This window comes from Pelobates fuscus, chromosome 5 (genome assembly GCF_036172605.1).
Source record: "Pelobates fuscus isolate aPelFus1 chromosome 5, aPelFus1.pri, whole genome shotgun sequence".
Lineage (NCBI taxonomy): Eukaryota > Metazoa > Chordata > Amphibia > Anura > Pelobatidae > Pelobates > Pelobates fuscus.
The window spans coordinates 340,950,547-340,973,815 of record NC_086321.1 but is presented as its reverse complement, the minus strand read 5'-3'; the positions used below and the strand labels follow the sequence as shown (position 1 = coordinate 340,973,815).

At 42.5% G+C, this 23,269-nt stretch overlaps 1 protein-coding gene across 4 annotated transcripts in view; it reads right to left on the bottom strand.

Moving 5' to 3' along the window:
* SLC20A2 (solute carrier family 20 member 2) overlaps window positions 1-18,008 on the bottom strand; it is a 75,602-nt gene extending 57,594 nt beyond the window's left edge. For 2 of the 4 annotated variants that reach the window (XM_063455788.1, XM_063455792.1), the window contains exon 1: window positions 17,810-18,008. The gene's annotated coding sequence lies outside the window, so the exon portion shown is untranslated. Of the gene's footprint in view, window positions 1-17,801 lie in introns of all 4 variants that reach the window. The other 2 variants (XM_063455790.1, XM_063455789.1) reach the window with 2 other exon arrangements.
* Between the last annotated feature and the right edge of the window lie 5,261 nt (window positions 18,009-23,269).

Sequence of the window (23,269 nt, the reverse complement as noted above, 5' to 3'; positions counted from 1 at the left end):
CCTCTAGTGGCTGTCAGAGTGAATGGCACTATAGACATATTTATCCTGCAATTTAAAATTGCCATTCCTGCATAACAGTAATGATTTAACCTGCAAGCTAAAACAGTGATGTGGCACTTAATTTAGATAAGGTGATCTGGGTCTCAATAGGGTCAAGGAAAAGCAGCAGTTTGTTCTAAAGACAAAAAAACAAAAATCTAACCCAGCATTAGAGATGAGTGAGATATTAATAATGTCAATATGCACATATTACAGAGTATATATACACATACATACATTCACACACAGACACACAAAGACACACACACTGAACAAAATTATAAACACAACACTTGTTTATTGCCCCATTTTTTCAAGAGCTGAACTCAAAGATCTAAGACTTTTTCTATGTACATAAAAGGCCTTTTTCTCTCAAATACTGTTCACAAATCTGTCTAAATCTGTGTTAGCGAGCACTTCTCCTCTGCCGAGATAATCCATCCACCTCACAGGTGTGGCATATCAAGATGCTTATTAGACAACATGATTATTGCAAAGGTGTGCCTTAGGCTGGTCACAATAAAAGGCCACTCTAAAATGTGCAGTTTTACTGTATTAGAGGGATATGGGGGCGGGGGGGGGTTCCGAAAAGCAGTCAGTATCTGGTGTGACCACCATTTGCCTCACGCAGTGCAATACTTCTCCTTCGGATAGGTTGTTGATTGTGGCGTGTGGAATGTTGGTCCACTCCTCTTCAATGGCTGTGCGAAGTTGCTGGATATTGGCAGGACCTGGAACACGCTGTCGTATACGCTGATCCAGAGCATCCCAAACATGCTCAATGGGTGATATGTCCAGTGAGTATGCTGGCCATGCAAGAACTGGGATGTTTTCAGCTTCCAGGAATTGTGTACAGATCCTTGCAACATGGGGCCATGCATTATCATGCTGCAGCATGAGGTGATGGTTGTTGATGAATGGCACAACAATGGGCCTCAGGATCTCGTCACAGTATCTCTGTGCATTCAAAATGCCATCAATAAAATGCACCTGTATTCGTTGTCCATAACACACGCCTGCCCATACCATAACCCCACCGCCACCATGTGCCACTAGATCCACAACATTGGCATCAGCACACTGCTCACCCACACAACACCATACACACTGTCTGCCATCTGCCATGTACAGTGAAAACCGGGATTAATCTGTGAAAAGAACACCTCTCCAAAGTGCCAGATGCCATCGAATGTGAGCATTTGCCCACTCAAGTCGGTTATGACGAACTGCAGTCAGATCAAGACCCAGATGAGGACGACGAGCATGCAGATGAGCTTCCCTGACACTGTTTCTGACAGTTTGTGCAGAAATCCTTTGGTTATGCATACCGATTGTTGCAGCAGCTGTCCGGGTGGCTGGTCTCAAGACGATCTTGGAGGTGAAGATGCTGGATGTGGATGTCTGGACTGGTGTGGTTACACGTGGTCTGCGGTTGTAAGGCTGGTTGGATGTACTGCCAAATTCTCTGAAACACCTTTGGAGACGGTTTATGGTAGAGAAATAAACATTCAATTCATGGGCGACAGCTCTGGTGGACATTCCAGCAGTCAGCATGCCAATTGCATGCTCCCTCAAAACTTGCGACATCTGTGGCATTGTGCTGTGTGATAAAAATGACCATTTTAAAGTGGCCTTTAATTGTGGCCAGCCACACCTTTGCAATAATCATGCAGCTTCTTGATATGCCACACCTGTGAAGTGGATGGATAATCACTGCAAAGGAGAAGTGCTCACTAACACAGATTTAGACAAATTTGTGAACAATATTTGAGAGAAATAGGCCTTTTGTGTACATAGGAAAAGTCTTTGTGTTGCGTGTATAATTTTGTTCAGTGTGTGTGCGCATCACAGGTGCTGAATGTAACAAAACAAATACACAAAGTTGCCAGTAAAGGATCCATTTGATGTCGTACTCATGTTCCGGAAGTGCATGCTTTATTATCTACCAGTCTAGATTTGTAGCAGATGCCATTATACTAGTTCCGTGAGATTTTCAAAAACGTGCAACAGTTCAGTTAAAGCCAGAATCTGCTTCTCTACCTTCATGAGATCGAGCTGTGTATAGCGCAGGGCAAAAATGTGTTCTGCAGCTTTGAATTGTCATTACACATTGGCACTTCCAGTTTACTCAGTCAAAACTCTGCTGGCCAGCCCCACCTCTAGTGGTTGTCACTCTGACAGCGTTAGAGGGACATCCTAGGTTTGGTCCTGCAAAGATTGCAGGACTGATGTTTAGTATCTTTACGCTATGAAGACGCTGAACGCTCCCCACAGAGATGCATTGAGTAGATGCATCACTATGAGGAGATACTAAGTGGTCGCATCTCCACAGTTGCTGTGCATGTGCACTAGCCTCCAGAGATGAGCACGCCTGGGGAAATGAAGGTAAGTAAATGCTTTGTTTATTTCACATTGTGGCGACTAAAATTCTGTATAGTGATAACAACACTAATTTTAGAGTGTTCCTTTAATAGAGGACTTCTTTCTCAGTGTATTTCACAAATACTCATTCGCCTGTCACAGTGTAGCAAAACAGATCCTGTTGATTGTTTAAATATTGAGATGAAGTGGTATAAATTATCACTAACATGCAAATATTACAAATTGAAAACTACTTTATTTTTATCTCTAGCAAAAAAGTCCATCTGGCAATGTTAGAAGAAAGATATGTCAGATATTTCTTAGTATCATATTAAGTTAGAATGGCTACAAGACATGGCTACAAGCAAACAATATTGGAATTAAGAGGCATATTTAACATATTATAAAATACATATTGTTCCTGCAAAGGATGTTTATAATTATCAATTTCCTATATCTAAACATGTAAAGGAATACGCTGTAGTGGTTATGGTGCCACGAGTGCCATAGCTCCCCTCCAGTGGAAGTAATCAAACCGTTTTACTTCTAACCTGGGGTTCGCCAGGAGCAAGTCACTTTCTCTATGGAGAGTCGGAAGCATCCTTTTGTTTGCAGCGTTTAGATCAGATCGGAGAGTTTACAGATGCCAGAGACGCAGTGACCAGTGCCAGCAGAGCGTGGGTAATAAGTCAAACCATTAGCAAACGATTTGGCTACTTACCCTGAAGGGGTGCCAGGGCATTACTGGCACCATAACCACTACAGCACAGAAGAGGTGTTGTTTGCAAGCAACCTGGTAGACCATGATCAGTTGTGTTATTTTTTTTTTCATTCTAATAAGTATTGATGCAGTTTCCAATCCCACCTCTGGCACCCTTAATTAGCCAGCTTCTGAGCTGGCACATGTTAATGATGTGCACAGAGGCTGACTGGATTAACTACAGGATCTGCATTGAGCGTCTACATCTTTGCAGAAGTCAGGATGTCGTTCAGCCGGTATGAGAAAAGGCTTGGTAACAGGTTGGATCCTGGTACGAGGAAAACAATGAAAAATTGATCCTCCCTTGACCTGGGAGTCAGGGTACTCCTAGTAAAGGGGTAGTCAACCTTTTAGCAGCACTGTGCCGAACTAGGATTGTGATGTCCCATAGCGTGCCAGTCCTATTTATTTTAATTAAGGTGTGTATGTTGCCGTATTCTGCGTGTGTTATTTATACTGCAGTTGCTTTATATCATTGTATTTGTGCGTATATGAGCTATTATATTGTATATATTCATGAGTAATATGTGTAGTTTGAATGTGGGTTGTGTATGGGAGCTGCTTGTGGAATTGTGTGTGTGGATGAATGTGTCACATTGTGTGTTTGGTGTGTATGTGTAGGTCTGTTTAAGGTATTGCATTTGAGAGACTGCATGTGGGTTTGTGTGCATGTATGTGAATTGTTAGTGGTGTAACGTTTGTGTGGATTATATGTGGGCTGTTCATATTATTTGTATGATGGGAGGCTTATTCTGCATTTCTGTGTATAACTAGCAGTGTGGGTGGCGTCCCTGGGGTCCAGTGGGGACCGGGCTGGCCAGGTACAGGTCAATGACAGGAGTTGCAACAACAAAGTTCCACTCACCACCACAGAAGCAGTAACCAGGTGTATAATAAACAAATGAAAAAGATTAAATACAGCAGATGTGTTTTGGCTTAATAAGCCTTCGTCCAGTGCTGATAGCAAATCAAAATGTTTGTCTTTATGCTGACTAGAACTTTGTTTTTATCAGTTGATTTTTTATTTTTAGTTCCACTCTCATTCAACCTATGTACCTTGAGTTTTTTATTTGTAATATCCAATAAAATGTGACTACATGTCTAAAGTCCCATCTCCTACTATCTACCAAGTAGACCCGAAAGCCAGTATTGGCACTCTCAAGCCTGTGATACAGAGCCTGGTACGGCTCTGGGCCATGTGAGTGGTAGTCCTACGTTTGCTTGAATGATCATTGTTTTATACAATTCACACTATGTTGTTTGTTTATTTCATTTAGGTATTTCCCATTACTACATTTGTATATGTTCTATCATTTTTATTTATTTGACACCATTTGTCTCACAGGCATTTGTGTATATACAGATATACGGTATATATATTTTCTTCTTGGTATTTTATGCTTAGTGTGGAGGAACCACTTTTATATCAGTCACACAATTCACTTAATTGTGGTCACCTTTTTAACTTTATTGTGAAGCACCTTACACACTGTGTTTTGTTTGTAGTGTATACATACCTGTCACAAATAAAATTGATGGTGGCCAAAGTTATACAACTTATGACTACCGTTAAACCCTCCACCCACCCCAAAGCTGGAGACTGATATATTTCCAGACTTCTCACTAGTAGGACTGATTGGCAATAAAATTTCCCCCAAGCTACCCAAGGCATCCAATTGCAAAATACCATAGTCATCGGTTGCTGGCTGCAGTAGATATTCATTGGTGGCACACAGAAGTGTATGTATTGGGATATTGCTGGATGTCTCAAATATGACACATCAAGTAATAGCTTTCCAGAAGATGCTCAAACACTGGAACACAGGCTGTCACAGCTTTCCGGCACATGCTGTGATCTGTATGGAAGCCAATCCCAATAATGCCATGGCTTAGCTGTCATTTGAGGCAATGTGATCAATGTGATAGACGGCCAAAATACTAAAACACATATTAAACTAGGGCTACTTTAATAAACAGCATCTCTGGCAAGCAAGCAAAAAGACATCTCAAAATTAGAGTCTACGATTTGACCGTAATAAAGTTCCCAAACATCCTGACAAAAGTATGTATATGGGGTATTTCTGTGTTTGGGTGATTCAGTAAAATCCAAATCTTGAGTGGAACATCCTGTAGTTTTGGCTAGAGCAGGGTTTAGTCTCTGCTCACACAGAGGAGACTCCAGTACGAAATAGATACTCGGGGCTCCCCTCTACCAATTGGAGCTATATTTAGTAGGCCCAGACTGACTGCTGAGCTGTATGCAGAACTCAATGTGAGCCCTGGATATAGCCCTTAAATCACCACGGCTGCACAATCACACTGAGACACATTGATTCTCAGCCTGTCCCCAGTTTGAGGTACACGCTTTCCCTGCATGACCCCCTGACGATAGTGATCAGCACCAGACTTTGTCAGGTGCCCAGAACCAATCACTGTGTGATCGGCAAGGAGAGTGTGCGGGAGCTGCAGCATGAGAGGGAAATCTCCTTTTCATGCAGCAATCAGTAGAAGACGCTTAGTACTGTATGAGCTGGGATACCCGTCTGCTGATGACAGTACTGATGTCAGCTGAGGGAATCCCTCTAAGTACTGTTACTATTTGGATATGGTTAATGTTAAATTTGGGTTAGGGTAAAAATTCTAGTTTTATTTTGGTTCAGCAGTTGGACAATTGCCCTTATCCTTAAAGGACCACTCCGTACCCATGAAGCACTTTATCTTGCTAAAGTGCTTTATGGGTGAGGAGTATCCCATTATAATGACAGTTTATAAAAGTGCCCATTTCTATGAGAAATCAACACTTCTATAAATAATGAAACATCCCCCAGGCTGTTTCGCCTTCCGGGTCAAAAGGTTAGGGCTTGCAAAGGCTGCAATAACTTTGTTATAGAGATGAGCTAGTGTGCCTCTCCATCCCCATTTCCTGCCAGTTGCGCATGTCTGAACGGTTGCAATGGACAAAAACTCCAGCCAGTAGAACCAACACACCTCCCACAGGCCTCCTGTCTCCTAAGAGTGTCCGTGCTCACAGTATCCATCTGCCTTGCTCCCTCAAAAGTGGGACAGAGATTTGTACCCAAAATAGAGACTTTCCCTCCTAAATAAGGACACTTGGGAGGTACACAGTGGAACAAACACATAGCAAAAGTGCTAAAGAGGCCTTAGTTATAAGTGCACAGAATTTTAAAAAAACGTCAGTCACTAAGGGCAGTATTGAGATGCATTCAAACACGATATGAAAATACATTAGCCCTATACAAAAATGTTCGGACCACAGAATCTGATAAACGTTGCTTTATAAAGGAAAACTAGTCATTGACTTGACATTAAAATGGTTAATACCATTTAAAAGAGGATTCTTCGAAACTAATCGTTTCCTCACCACCAATCTATGCCCCATGACCTCAAGTCCTCTCTCCAGCAATAAATGTGCCCCCACATTATTTCCATCCCTAGTCCTACCATCCATGTCCATCAAGTCACCTAAACGCCTGGATCCATGTTTCTCTCCTAGCCATCCATGTTGCTTGCTGTGTTTCTCTCCCCTGTATTCTTATTCACCTCCCAAGCAATGTATATCCCCTGGAGCCATTGTCCTCTTCCTAGCTATCCATGTTCCTGCACCCATCTTCCCATTATCATCAATAAATGCCCTGTTACAGCCACGCTTCATATTCAAGCTAAGTCTTAAAGGATCACTATGGTGTCAGGAAAACAAACCTGTTTTCCTGACACTATACAATCCTAAGGGTCCCCCCACCCTCAGGGTCCCCCTCCCGCTGGGCTGAAAGGGTTAAAACCCCTTCAGCAGCTTACCCTAATCCAGCGCCGGGCTCCCTTGGCGCTGGTGACCTCACCTCCCCGCCAACGTCAGCTCCCGAGTGGAGCCGAATGCGCATGCGCGGCAAGTGCCCCGCGCGCGCATTCAAACAGTCCATTTCTCAATGCTTTCCTATGGACGTCCTGCACTCTGGATGCAATTTTCGCTTCCAGCGTCGCAGAAGCGCCTCTAGTGGCTGTCAGGAAGTCAGCCACTAGAGGTAGGATTAACCCTTCAATGTAAACATAGCAAGTAGACGGGCAAGTGGGAAGGGAGAGGGAAGTCTCACTATCTTGGAGACCTTTGCCATTAATGTGGCATCACCTTTAAGATCTGGATAACAGATTCGAACAATCCTTGCAATTTGTACCATATCAGAAAGGAGTGTTAAGTACTGCAAAGTATTTTTCCCTTTAAGGCATTTCTCTTTAAAAACACACCTAACTACCAGATCAGCTTTCACCTGGCATTGAATTCACTAGCTTAACACGTATACACGTAATGAGGGCAAGCAACTGACATAGCTGAGTCACAAGACAGCATAATCTTCCATTGGGTTTTTCTTTCAAGACTTTAAGAAGTATTACTGAAAAGCCAACAACAATGCAAGTTTATCACATATGAGGGGGTTTAGAAGTGACTGCAAAACTAGGACAAAAAAAGTGCAGAAATAAAACTTAAATTGTCAAAGGCCAGGACAAGTAACACACACACACACACACACACGCTATGGAAAAAAGTTTTGGAACACTCGTGTTAATTTAATTATTGAATTCAGGTGTTTCAATCAGACCTATTGCCTCAGGTGTATAAAATTAAGTACCTAGCCATGCAGTCTGCATGTACAAACAGTTGTGGAAAAAAAATGGGTCGTTCTGAAGAGCTCAGTGACTTCAAGCGTGGTACAGTAATATGATGCTACCTTTCCAATAAGTCAGTTCGAGAGATATTCCATGGTCAATTGTAAATGTTATAATTGGAAAGTGGAAACGTTTAAGGACAGCAGCAACTCAGCCATAAAGTCCAAGTAAAGTCACAGAGTGGAGTCACCGAGTGCCAAGGTAGATGGTGTGTAAAAGTTGCCAACACTCTGCTGATTCCATAGCTGAAGTGTTCCAAACTTTCACTGGCATTAATATCAAACACAAAAACTGTGGGCAGGGAGCTTCACAGAATGGGTTTCCATGCCAAGCATCAGATGAAGTGGAGTAAAGCACGCCACCAGTGGACGCTAGAGCAGTGGAAACGTGTTCTGTGGAGAGATAAATCACGCTTCTCTATTTGGCCGCCTGATGGGCAAATATGGTTTTGGTGGATGCCAGGTGAACGTTACCTGCCTGACTGCATGATGCCAACTGTAAAGTTTAGGAGGTGTGACCGTGGGTTTGGGCAAGCCCCCTTACTTCCTGTGAAGGGAAATCTATGCTGCCAACTTTGTGGTAACAGTTTAGGGAAAGGCCCATTTCTATTGCAGCATAACTGTGCCCCAGTGCACAAAGCGAGGTCCATACAGATATGGTTGGATGAATTTGGTGTGGAAGAACTTGACTGGCCCTACACAGAACGATGACCTCAACCCTTTTAAACAGGCTTGGGATAAACTGGAAAGGGTATGGCGAGCCAGGCCTTTTAGTCCAACATCAGTGCCTGACCTCACAAATGCTCTTCTGAATGGGCAAACATTTCCACAGAAACATCCCAAAATCTTGTGAAAAAACGTCAGACAACAGTGGAAGCTGTTAGAGTTTCAAAGAGGGGACCAACTACATGTTAGTGAAAGAGTCAGGTGTCTCAATACTTTTGTCCATATAGTGCAGTGATGGCGAACCTTTTTGAGCCTGAGTGCCCAAACCGCAATATATGCCAACTTTTTTTTCCTCAAAGTGCCAACACTGCAATTAAACCTGAATACTGAGGTTTAAGTTTAGAAAAAACAACTTGTACAGTTGTCCGAACTAATTAACAACTTTTGTTTTAAAAGAAGACACAACAGAGAGATCAATGATACAGATTTTAAATAATGATATAAATAGATAAAATTCAGCTTATATTTATTAGTATCTCCAACAAATGCAATACATACACACAGACTGCAGAACACATTCTCACACCATCCGCTAAATACATACACACAACGTCCGCTAAATACACACTCACCATCCGCTAAATACATAAACACACAGTCCGCTAAATACACACACACAGTCCGCTGAGTACACACACACAGTCCGCTGAGTACACACACACAGTCCGCTGAGTACACACACACAGTCCGCTGAGTACACACACACAGTCCGCTGAGTACACATACAGTCCGCTGAGTACACATACAGTCCGCTGAGTACACATACATACAGACAGACTGCTGAATACACACACATACTGCATTGAGGGGTGCAGTTCGTGTGTGTAAGGGTGTGGAGTGGTGTGTGTGTGTTGTGTGTGTGTGTGGGGGGGTGTTGTGTGTGTGTGGTACTGTGGGGGTAAGGGGTAGTAGGGGTGCTGTGGGTGGTCCTGTGGGTGGTAGGGGTGCTGTGGGTGGTCCTGTGGGTGGTAGGGGTGCTGTGGGTGGTGAGTTGGGGGTAAGGGGTGGTGAGTTGGGGGTAAGGGGTGCCGAGTTGGGGGTAAGGGGTGCTGAGTTGGGGGTAAGGGGTGCTGAGGGTGGTAAGGGTAAAAATACATTTAAAAAAAAAAAAAGAAAAGCTATATTAATGCTGTATACCCCCCCCTCCCTTCCTCTTACCTTTGGTGAAGGGGGGGGAGGGGGGGGAACACAGTCATCCCTGGTGGTCCGGCGGTATGTTTGTTTCTGGCAGCTACGAAGCAGCTCTTCTGTCCTCCTGCGTGATGCTGTGTGGGGTGTTGCCATGGTAACGCGCGACAACGCTCCACACAGCATTGCGCAGGAGGACAGGGGAGCTGCTTCCTAGAGCCCTCCCCCCCTGCCTCCCGACCCGGAAGCAGAGCAGCCCCCTCTCTCACAGCGACCTATGGCCGCGTGCCAACAAAGCGGGCCCGGCGTGCCATAGGTTCGCCATCACTGATATAGTGTATTAACTCAAATAGTGCATCTTTGTGTTTGAAAAATAAGTTACACAACTGCAAATTATCTAAATTTTAAGAGAATTCCTTTCTTCTTTCACAGTAGGGAAAGAAACACACATAACCCGATATCTTCTTATCAGTGCAGTCACATCCTAACACAGCCCGAAGTACAGCTAAGATAAGACAAAAAGGACCCCTTATCTGTACACAGGAACATAAAATTATATGCAACTTTCACAGTAGCCAGTGACTGGCATAGATAAAGACATTTGGACAGAGACATAGTTTTCCTATCAGGGTTATTCACTGAAGTGAATTTAAGATGAATTTCAAATTAAAGTTCAAAAATAGCCAAAATGGACACATTCTCTGTCACCTATGCTGTCCACTCAGCTACTCTGGTTTTAAATTTGGAATTTACTTTGAATTGTCACTTTACTGAACAGACCTGAATGAGTATTGACCAGAGTAATTTACTGGAAAAGAGATTAAAAATCCGGGAAATACAGTTCATGGCAACATTGTGAAGAACAACATAAGAACAATATTTTCATAAAATTGGAGTGTGCCTGACACTATGGGCATTACCAAAAGCATGGATCTCAGCACATCACAAGTTATATAGTGTCCATAGTCACTCAAAGTAAGTGTTCTCTCAATTTCTGTTGAGTGAAGGCCAACCCTTTCTTGGAACCTCCATCAAAAAAGACAATCAGTTAGTGACAGTTCTGTTATCTGTTCTGAAAACCCCCTTAAACCCTTAAGGACACATGACATGTGTGACATGTCATGATTCCCTTTTATTCCAGAAGTTTGGTCCTTAAGGGGTTAATGGAAAACTCTCTAACCAACTTAACCACTAAAGACTGCTGTAGTAGGATGGGAACCAGAGTGCCCTCCCTTCACAATGACAACTTACCTGCTGTCCACCAGGTGCTGGTAGCCTCCTCTTGTGACCAAGAAACTCCCTGCACTGACGCGCTTAGCCAGTGAGCAAACCTTGCACGGTGCGTTCCTTTTTCAAGCCATTTTTATGAATGGGGAGCTACTGACTGGCTTAGAGTATCAGCTGACCGCAACTTTCTCAAGCCGTTTTCATGAATGAGGAGCCAATCTAAGCCAGTAGACTTCCTTTAGAATATTGTTTGAAAGCGGATATGTACATGGACAGAGAGAAATGGCACTGCAGAGCAGACTTTGGGGTTAAATCGTTCATGCACAGTTTAATCCCTAAAGGTAAGGAAGTGTCAAGGACCTCATGGCACCATAACAATTTAAATTTGATTAAGTTGTTTTGGTGCATGGAGTTTCCCATTAACCTATATATTGTGCTTTAGATGGCATAGCGATCTACAATCTACAACAGAGTTACAGAAGACAGAAGGAAAACCCTCCTACGGGTGGTTCTCCAAAAAGTGACAAATGAATTAAATAAAAACACCCCAGCACCATATTAAGTTAAGTACACATGAATATAAGTGCATGGGCTTCTTGAAATGATCTCTGCTACTAGAGCAAACACAGATAAAAAGATATATAATCCTAGGCACCAGCTACCATACTGATGAATTAGGGTAGACAAACATGAGAGTGGTTATAAAAATTAGACAAGATGTGACTGACATTTTAGTGCTTTATGTAGATAATTAACCACCTCCCAAAAAAGAATTCCACTCAACATATAATGAGAGGACCTGATGAATAACCTGGCAGTACCATGGCTGCTACAAGCCGATTTACAACTCAGGTCACAGTTTTGTGAACCAGGCTATGGGCATTAATCTCATGGTCTACTACATAAAGAGAGGAAATGGGTGAGTGGCGTATCCATCCAGATTGCATGAAAGTTAAATGGCAAAGTATGAAGCAATTTTATTCCATCAAGTCTTATGGATGCATTGCTTGTCGCAAAATGCTGCACTTAATAAACAACACTGTGAAGTAAGACAGGGTACCTGATACCCCAAGAACTTTGCAATGTTGAAAAGTTAGTATGGTAGTCAGAGAGGCCCTTTAATGCATTCCCAGGATAGAGTAACAACCACATCTGATTCTGACTCCAGTGTGGGTCATAAAGGACAGTCATGTGTGGATGGACGATTGAATCAATTGATATTGTTGTTACCCTACAGAAGAGTGAGCATAATTTGCAAGCATGCTGCAGAATAGGTAGGCAGGTGACGACATAAATACGCATGTACAAGTGAAGGAAACAAATCAGTGGTTTCGCATGCATACAGCTGGCTCAGACATTTAGACTCAGCCCGTCAAGAAGATGTAATGTTACATTGTCCCGTCACTAACTGAATGCAGGTGCTCAGAAGTACATTTGAACCCCAAAGCCATCTCTGCTGGTGGTATGAACATACAGATTTCTTAAGATTCTAGGGGAAATGTGTTACGCCTTGATTCAAGACCATGATTAAATCTAAATCCTACACGACAAATCTCATCCTACATCTAACAAAAAATGTAAAGCTTAATTTTTTTTTATTCTGCTAGGATTTAGTTTCAGCATAGGTATATCGCTAATGTAGAGACGTGTGGTGGAAGTCACTTTAGAAAACAATGACAAGTAGAACTGGATAGGAAACATAGGGGTTGTTTATAAAATGACATTCTAGGGTAAAGTTCTAAAGGTGAAGAGTGAATAACACTATAGGTTTTCACAGTGACTTCTGCTTTAACAAATTTCTCTCTTAATGGGTAATAAAAACAAAAAAACACCACAACAACCCAACTATGCAGAGCTTGACAATTTTACAGTGTAATAAATGGGTCAAGATGTCAAAAATGTGTCTCCCTTCTTGGAAACAATGGTAAGGAGAGATAGGAATATATTCCCAGAAATATTCTCCTTGGGAAGAAAAGACTGGGGGAAATTCTAACTCAGTGCCAGTAGGACATCAATTCCTCCCAGCACACTGACAGAATACAACCTTTAAATATATCACTACCGGCAGAGACAGCATGCTTTTCCAAAGCAGTGACATACATTATATGGCCTAAGTAGGTGGACAACTGGCCATTCATTACATGTATATGAACTTTTTAGATATGAATATGAAGTTAAATATGAAGCCTTCTGGGAAGGCTTTAGATACAAGACACTTTGAGAAAGCCTGTCAATAAGGTGAAAAGCGTTAGTGTGTTACTCTTTCATGCTTTTACATTTTATTTTCAATAAAATTTGTGTTTTTGTACACCTAATTTTGGACCTTCCTGATTTCAACCAGAAGATTGTACGAGCAAATTCCTTGGAGGGGATTATGTCACCTATGCCATATGAATTGAGCAAACCGTCTTGCTCTCCACTTGTGAGTACATCTCCTTTTATTATTTTTACCTGTTTTAACAGTGAGCACTATATTTTTATATATCATCACTGAGAGCCAATAGTGGGCTCAGTAAATTGTTAGTGTACATCCACATAAATACTTTTTTTTTATATTCTGGTGTTTTGAATATACTACATTGTTCTTTTTGTTTTTGTTCTATACCATCCGGAGTTCCCCCATTAGATCAAGACACCAAGTATATCCACAGGCGGGGATTGTACCGTACAGGCGCATACATCTGGAGCTAGTTATCAGCTCCAGAAAACCAAGTGCATTACTTCTGATTTAATTCTCATGAACTTCAACATACTATATTCTGCACTTTATCTTACTTTCTTTTACATATTCGCCTACCTGAATTTCCTCCCCCTTTTATTCTACAGATATAGAAATGTGTCTGAGGGAATTTGTGAGCCATTCAGCCAGAAGAGCATGTGTGAGGCTGGATACTAATGATGGACGAAAAAGTCTGACTCACAACCAGGGTTCCAATTCAACCCAAAGGTGTTTAGTGGAATTGACATAAGGGCCCTGTCTGAGTCCACTCAAGTTCCTCCACGCCAAACTCCTCAAACCATGTCTCCATAGATATCACTTTGTGCACAACAGCACAGTCATGTTGGTACAGGAACCTTCTCCATGGTTTCTTTAGTTCAGTGCAAGCAAACACTAATCTTCTAAACTTTTCCAAAACTCCTACACAATGAGTCAGAAACAGATGATTTCGATGTAGGTTATTTATAAGAAATTATCACGGGGCAAAGAAAAAAAAAATAAAGTGAAGTGGAGAAATAAGCTAGTATATACCGTTTGTCTCCATTGTTACTGCTCAAATAAAACTTTCCCCCAAAACTGCGCTTAAAATTGTTATTTTACAGGCAATAGTATATACTTATTCAATTATCAATGTCATCTATAAGTTACTAGTACAACATCCAGGTTTTTAAAACAGTTAAAACTTTTGCACACTCCCTTTTTTCCTCTTAAGCACCGGTGTACAAAATGTATTAATCTTTCCAAGAACTGCCTTATGTTCAGCAAACATGAGCGTTTCTAAAGCTAGCAAAAATGAGGCAATCTGTGAATTCTTGCCTGTGCTAACAAATCTATACTGTGTTTTAAACTTCTTGTTCCAACACGTGCTTGGGTAAGCCTTCCCGGGGAAACTAGAGGCTTACTGTATTGCTGGACTTTTTTCACAGCACATGATTATAACTGGATATCACAATTTAGAGGAAAAAAAAAAAAATGTCAGAAAAACTGTACCGAATCTTCATGTAAAACGATCAAGCACCCCTGAGCTTTGACAGCTACTCAGATACTTGAAAATTTAGAGCGCAAAACACTTTTAGGAAAAAGCACTTACTTTTTTTGCCGACACAGGGGCAGCGGTTAGCGCGCCCTGCAGATATAACAAAGAATTTTCTTTTGCCCATATGTTATGACAACAAATTATAGCAATATATTCAGTACCATGCCACAAAGTAAACATTGCAGTCAATGTTGTGGGTATACCATGTCTGCAAGCTTCAAGAACACTCCAAGCACCATATTGACATCATCTCAATGAAGTTGTTATGGTGCCTGGAGGTCCTGGGCCCTATTTTGCCGTGAAGGGTTGAACAATTTATAAGCAGATTAGCGTTAATCCCTTAAGGACACATGACATGTGTGACATATCATGATTCCCTTTTATTCCAGAAGTTTGGCCCTTAAGGGGTTAAAGTGCTCTTGATGGCACCTGTCCTCCTCTGGTTTCAACGCAGACACCTTTCATTCAGTGCTGGTGATAGGCTGAGAGCGTCAGCTGATTCTCTCAGCCTATTATTCGCCTATGATAGAGAGAAATGTTTTGGAAACATACGTACACTATCTAAAGTAATTTGGGTGTTAAACCGTTAGTAAGACGGTGCACACGTCCTCCAAAAACCATAACAACGTCCCTGAGATTAAGTAGTTATGGGATCTCTAATGTTCCATCCAATTTAGAAAAATTAACAAGTTGCTGAGTTCTTTGGCCTCATAACATTTCTCTCCCTCCATGTGCTATTTCCTGGCTGTAAACCAAAAAAGACTAAGTTCCTAGATTTAATAGAACATTAGTGCTCCCCTCCCTCAAGACAGAGAGCTTACCTATTCAAACATGCACATAGCAGCCTTGTATAAAGCATTACTACTGCAAACGGGGAGATTTTGTTTATTAATTGTACAATGGAAATAATGGCACAGATTAGTCTCCAATTTACTCCCAAACTCCATGCCAGAGATCCTGACAGGAGCTCTACAGATATGAAACACAAGACAGGAGGAGATAAACTGCTGAAAATACTTAACCCTTTTACAGATAGTGTACTGCCTAATTCACCACTGCGCAACAGTCATTCTGCTGCATACAAAATCGGAACACCTTTTTATTAATATTACACTTACATGTACATATGCCAAAGGCAGACACATGGAAAATACATCCACGCACACATAAAGAGGTTTCTAAGGTTGGAGAACCCCAATATATTATTTTTGGACATGTCCAACCCACAGAAGGAATTCCCAACCAATTATATTTATATAGCGCCAACAAATTCCGTAGCCCTTTCCAATGGGTGGCCTAACAAACATGTAATTGTAACCAGACAAGTTTGATGCACATAAACAGAGGGGTTGAGGGCCCTGCTCAATGAGCCTACATGCTAGAGGGCATTCACAATCAGGGATAGCTCATCAAATTATATCAAATAATCTAAGCCAGCCAGAGGTTTCTTTTGAGTGGAGTAATTTATTACGATGATGCTATATGGAGTTACCCGTTTATTTTGTGAAAAGCTATTTATTGCAGCCCTTCAATGACTGGAAGAGCACGTTTAATACTCATCACAGGCCTTTAACAGGTAAAACATGCACAGTGTCAATGTCATCTTCAAATTGACCTTTTGGGTTTTTTTTTTATAAATAAATGCAAAATAAAATCACAAGGTGCTAGAAAATGTTTGACTGGTTCATTTCTAAACAATGTCTATGAGAAAACAAGTTTGTGAAGAATAACAATTCATCCGTGGGTCATTTTCAAGGTGATTCATTCTACACTAAGACAAAGTGTCTTAGAGTCGCTTCAGTACGTCAGGACTCCTGATGAGCTAGCTGCTCGTATGGGTATGTGTGATCATGCACAACAAAGCATAAAGAGTTGGTCCGAGAACCGAACTTCATCTTGAGCTTATGTGACCTTGTAAATGACAAAATTATTCCTCCTCATTGTATATGTATTTAGTAAAAATTAAATATATAAGTAAAGGCAACCTAAGACCAAGTACTGGGGATACTGGGTGTTAACATTCAACATAACTCATACATGTTGCATTTGATTTGACATTTTTGCAGTGTATTTTAAATGTAAACAATTGAATATTTCTGAAACATACATGTGACTACAGATGCTACCCAAACATTATAAAATATTAATAATAAAAATACGCATGCACACACACTAAGAAACAGGATATCATTCAGGAAAATACAGCTCGGGAGGATTACAGGTTTAAAAAAAAAAAAAAAGGGATACTGGAATGCTATGACATTTTAAAATGATCTTTTAAGATCTTCCATGCAGTTAATGTAATGCAACAATCTATTTGAAGATTAAAAAATAAAAACACACAACTATCATGACTGCATCCATTAGCTGCAGTTCTTGTGACATTTGTGAGCAACCAATAGCTATTTGCTAAGAAGGCTGCAGTGACAAATAGAAAATGCAGAAGCAAAAAGCACAAGCCACCAATTTGTGACATGTAAAATAATTTTAAAAAAACGAAATCGCCAGCTTGGGAGTTTTATAGAACAATTCTCAGACCTAAAAAAATAATAATAATAATAATAATAATAAAAAAAATAAATATATATATGTGTCAAATTCAGTTTTAAAGCTACCACTGGGCACATTTCATGTGCAATACTCCCATTCCATGCAAGAAATGACAAGCCCGATTTCCGTTCCCTGAAAAAAATAATTAAAAAAAAAAAAAAAAGCCTCCAGGAACAGACTGCAAGCTCTGCAGCCCATGAGTCACATCCTCGCCTATTATGTGGGATCCAGCCTCCTCCTTTCAGTATTAACATGATATCTCTCACTCTATATATCTATAGCTACATATAGCAATGCATGGGATGTCTGAGTGATAGCAGCTGCCTGGGCTGGCAGCACTGACCCGCGAAGCTTGCAATCACACCTCCCGTTACCAGGCTCGCACAGCAGCTACAGCCAGGAGCCCGGTATCACAACCCGGTATCAGAGCCCGCACAGCACCGGGGGAGACATGTGACTCTCCGTGTGCTTCTCTTGCCATGCAGGCGGATGGAGGATCACTGTGGGCAGCGTGCTGGCAATGCGGGTGGGGGGGTTAGATAGGACGGTCACTCACTCAGTCAATCACTCACTCACTTACTTACTCTGTGGCGCTGAGCCTCTCCCGTTCTCACTCCTCGATCTCCGGTTACTGAGCTTCCGAGAGCCTTTCCCCCTGCCCGCCAGACCTCTCTTGACAGCACGCGCGCGCGCACACACACAGGAGATTGTACGGGGGGCGCGCGTAAGCCAGGAGAGTGCACGGGGGCGCGCACGGTGCACGCGCGCTCACGTCGCTCGGGAGGTGGGGTGTGGGAGGGATTCAGGGAGTGGGTGGAGTCAGAGTAAGTAGCGCGAGAGCGCGGCTCCCGCCATTAGAGCAGGCGCGCGCGGTTCATGACTGCCCGACTCACCCGCGTTCTCGTTCGTTCGTTTTTTTGTTTTGTTTTTTTTTCTCTCTCTCTCTCTCTCTCTCTCTCTCTCCCCTCCCCCCATATATTGGGGAGGTTGCCCGTTTTAAAAATGGCCGCCTTGTGTTATTGTACCCCTCACACCATGTGGCTGCTGGAGTACTGGCACACTGAGCAGGTTCCCCTCCCTCCTGGACGAACTGGCAGCTTAGGGTCTGATCATTGGTGCATTCTGCAGCTTGAGACCTTCAAATTGTAATAGACTTCCCATTATTATTATTTATATAACCTCTTTTACCAACTAGAAGTGTAGGAAATAAATGTAAAACTAGACAAATCAATATTCTGCTGCACCATACAGCAATAATACTGAGAGCAACACTGCTTTGAAGTAGTATGTTTGAGTAAATAAGACTTAATTACTTAAATAAGAATTTCAGTAATGCCCTACTTTCAATGACTAACCCTAATATATATATACCTCTCTGACATCTTTTAATTGAGAGCATTTCAATTAGTTTCACTTACTTGTTTAACCCGTTAAGGACATGTCACGATTCCCTTTTATTCCAGAAGTTTGGTCCTTAAGGGGTTAAAGTTTTGGTTCTGGCATTTTTAATATGATAAATTGTGGGGTAGGGAAGCGAAAGTGAGGGAGTTTGTGAAATCATGAACTTTTCTGTGACATACAGGTGTAGTATGGAGATACCATAGCAAGATGTTCCTGTGTGGGCCTACTCTTCAGTGAAATACATAGGCATCCTACACAAATTATAGTTTTAAATAAACACTGCTTCGGTCTATTGACCATATATTCTTACAATGATCATCCACGACATTAAAACCACCTGCCTAATATTGTGTGGCCACAACACTTTGATGTGTCGAGACATGAACTCCACAAGACCTCTGAATGTGTCCAGACATGAGCAGCAGATCCTTTAAATCATGCAAGTTGCAAGATGGGGCCTTCATGGATCGGATTTGTTGTTTCAGCACATTCGTCAGATACTCAATTTGATTGAGATCTGCGGAATTTGTAAGCCAAGGTAATAGGGATCGAGCCAATACTGATAATCTGTGAACGTTCAGGCTGATAGCTTACCGATATTCTGTACATTTACCGTTTTGAGAAGAAACTTTTTTTTTTTGCAAATCTTTTTATTAAAGGGACACTCCAGGCACCCAGACCACTTCTGCCCATTGGAGTGGTCTGGATGCCAACTCCCACTACCCTTAACCCTGCAACTGTAAATATTGCAATTTTCATAAACTGCAATAATTACATTGCAGGGTTAACTCCTCCTCTAGTGGCTGTCTACTAGACAGCCACTAGAGGGTATTTCCTGGTCTATAGCACAGGTTCAAAACCGACAATCGGTTGATACCTACAAGGTAATAAATTGAACTCTTTCTGTTCTTCAAACCATTACTGAACAATTTTGGCAGGGTGCATAATCCTGCTGAAAGAGGCCATGATCTTTGCAACAATCTCTAGGTAGGTGTCAAAGTAACATCCACATGAATGCCAGGACACAAGGTTTCCCAGTAGAACATTGCCCAGAGTATAACACTGTCGGCCTGCCTTTTTCCCACAGTGTATCCTGCTGCCATCTCTTCCCCAGGTAAACGCATCTGTCCATCCAGCAGATCTAAAAGAAAGCGTAAATTATCAACCTTGCTCCATAATCCAGGTCTGATGTTCCCACTGAAGCCGCTCTCAGCGGTGTCCTCATTGAAACTCTGACAGTCAGCAGTTCTGCAGCCTCATATCCAGCAAATTGCTGTGCACTGTGTGTTCTGACACCTTTATATTCTGTCCAGCACTAAGGTTTTCAGCAATTTGAGCTACAGTAGCTCTCCTGTGTGACCGGACCATGTGCTCCCCATTTGCATCGATGAGCTTTGGCACTCATGACTCTGATAATGTATGTCATTCCTCACACCACTTTTGGTAGATACTAACCACTGCGTACCGGGAGCTCCCCCACAAGACTTGCCGTTTTGGAAATGCTCTGACCTAGTTGTTTAGCCATCACTATTTGGCCCTTGTCAGTTACTCAGATCTTTCCACTTGCCCATTTTTTCCTGCTTCCAATACATGGAATTGAAGATCTGCCTGTTCACCTGCTGCTTAATATACCCCTTGCCTATGACAGGTGCCATTGTAACATTATCAATATTATTCACTTCACCTGTCAGTAATTTTAATGTAGTGGCTGATCCATATAAAGCAATCGCTCTGACAGGGGGATTTAATGACATTATCTACAGCTCATACAATCAGCTTCCTCTTGTGCCCTCGCAGTCCTAGAGACCGCACAATTGACCTCCATTGGATATCGGAGAACAGAGCTTAAAGATTGACCAGACCATGACACAGTCCCAATACGAGGAATAGTTTGAGTATGTCCTAGTCAGGCACTCGTTGTGGAAAGAGTCCAATTCATAAAGTATGGCTGGTAGGCACAGAAAGCATCTGTGGCCCCCATACCCTTTTAGGGGGCCTGGAGTCCATTCTCCTGCTGGGGAGAGAGGCCAACTTTTTTCTCTCCCTAGATTGTGAGAAGGGAGGCTGACTACTTCTCCCGGAAGCTCAAACTGAAGATGGGGAGGAAGGCAGACCCCCTCCCCGGAGCCCCACCTGCCAGAAGATGGCCAGCAAAAATGTCTGCCTGAACCCCCTTTCCCTTGACCAGGGGTAGGCAACCTTTTAGCAGCACTGTGCCGATATAGGATTGTGATGTCCCGTAGCGTGCCAGTCCTATTTTTTTAAATTGAGGTGTGTATGCTGACATATTCTGTTTGTGTTATTTATACTGTAATTGCTTTGTATTGTTGTATTTGTGCTTATATGAGCTATTATATTGTATATGCTCAGGAGTAGTTTGTGGTATCGTGTATGATACATATGAATGTGGGCTGTGTATGGGGGCTGCTTGTGGAATTGTGTGTGTGGATGGACATGTCACATTGTGTGTTTGGTAGTGTGTGTATGTGTGGGGACTGTTTGGGGTATTGCATGTGAGAGGCTGCATGTGGGGTTGTGTGCATATATGTGGATTGTTAGCAGGTTACGTTTGTGCGGATTGTAGGTATATTTGTTTGTGGGCTGTTCGTCTTATTTGTATGAGGGGAGGGTTATTCTGCATTTCTGTGTAAATCTAGCAGTGTGGGTGGCTTCCCTGGGTTCCAGTGGGAACGAGGCTGGCCAGGTACAGGTCAAGGACAGGAGCTGCAAGGCTGCTCTACAATAGTGTGGATTGCCATTCACAAGCGCTGGGTGGAAGTGATCTGAGATCACTTCCTCTATGTGCTGCAATGCATAAATTGAGGATTGTCTTTCACAACCTTTTCGTATTAGCAGATATCTGAAGTTTCACTGGGACTCCTGAAAGGCCAGAGCCTGTTTGGCTGTAGCAGCCTTGAGTGCCGTGCAAAGACACCTTGAGTGCCGTGCATGGCACACGTGCCGTAGGTTGCCTACCCCTGCCCTAGACCATACCACCACACAATATATATCCAGAGTATCCAGCTGGCAAGCACAGTAAGTGTTCTGGGCCCCATACCCATTTTAGGGGCTCTTGAGATCAGGACTATAGTCTGTGGGCAGAAAGCTGGCGAGGTGAGATAGTTGAGAGGAGCAATTTGTTGGGCCTCTTTCTATGAAATAAGCTCCCTTCAATTTATCGTAGGATATTGACATCTTTGAATTCTCATGAACTCATGGATATGTCTCTCCCTTGTTAAACAGCTAGTAACACAATGATCATATTTGCAATAAGCAGCATACTAGCATACTGTGGCGGCAGTAATTAGAGGACTTGAATTTTATTAAAGGACACGGAGGCTCCTATTATGCTTATCTCTTTCTTTATTCCTCAGCAGCAAAAGAAAGGATATTTTAAATAGTGTAGATATTCAACGAAAAAATTAAATAACATCATTTACCCCAAAGGGTTAACCACATATAAGATATTAACCAATGAGAGTGTTCCTAGCACAATAATGTCCCATGTGACCCTAAGCCACTCCTCTTTCTTTTGCTGCTGCCTCCTCAGCTAAGTACAATTTTTACATCTCTCTCATGATCTGGAAAATCGTCTAATTATGTCTGTATAGTTGGGTACTTTTGCCTTTAATTTACCCTTGTTTGCATTATTTATGCTTTTACTTGTCCTTTTGTGGTAAATTATAGTTTTTTCCTCCATTCGCTCCTTCCCCCACCCCTGCTTTCCCTCAGTCACCTGGTCTCTTTTATTATTTTCCGACCAGGTTGGGAACCTCTGCCTCCTGCCTAGTTGGAAACCTCAGCCTGAAGCTCCTTCCTCGCACTGGGTACCGTTTTCCGCGGTCCCGGCAGTTCGCGGCTCTGGCCGTGGCTAATGCCGCTCGTGTCTACATCGCTTTTCTAACGCGGCCAATACTGCTCATTTGGGGGCGGGATTTAGACGTCTCAGTTGCTAGGCAAGTTACCCGTGCTCCCCAGGAGCTTATTCCTGAGGGAACACTCGGTGAGCTTGCTTTACTATTACTACTGTGCTTATTTAACAGATTTAGTGTGCCTATTAGTCTTACATTTCCCACTGTAATCCTTGTCACTAGGATAAATCATCCTTGCCCTACAATCTCTGTAGTGCCTGGCCCTCCTTTTAATAATTTGCCGTCTGTCACACTTACAATTAAAATTCCGAAACATGCAATCCGGTAAAGAGTTTGATATCTCCAGCCCTGCAACTAGTGCCACCATAACCCCAACGCCCCCAGCAGGGTCCAAACCACCCACAGTTGAAGCGTCACAAGAGCAAATGGACTCTGAAGAGTTGCATTGCCTCCTAGATGCTGCTATGGCAAAGTCTGTAACTCAAGCCATTTATACTGCTATGGGAGCCATGTCAGATAATATTTCCCAGTCAATCACCAGTGCTCGGAGGTCCACTCAATTACCTCCTACTCTCACTGCTAACCCCCCGGAGAGTAAACCGGTGACCCCTAGTGGGCGTAAAGCCGCCAAAAAGTCTCACCATCTAGATGCGTAAGCCTCCAAAATCCTACAGACTGACAGGGTATATCCTGTCACAGAACCTGTGGTTGCACCACAACTAAGAGCCGCCAACCGGGCAAAAAAATCGGTGAGGAACTGGAAGAGGGCAA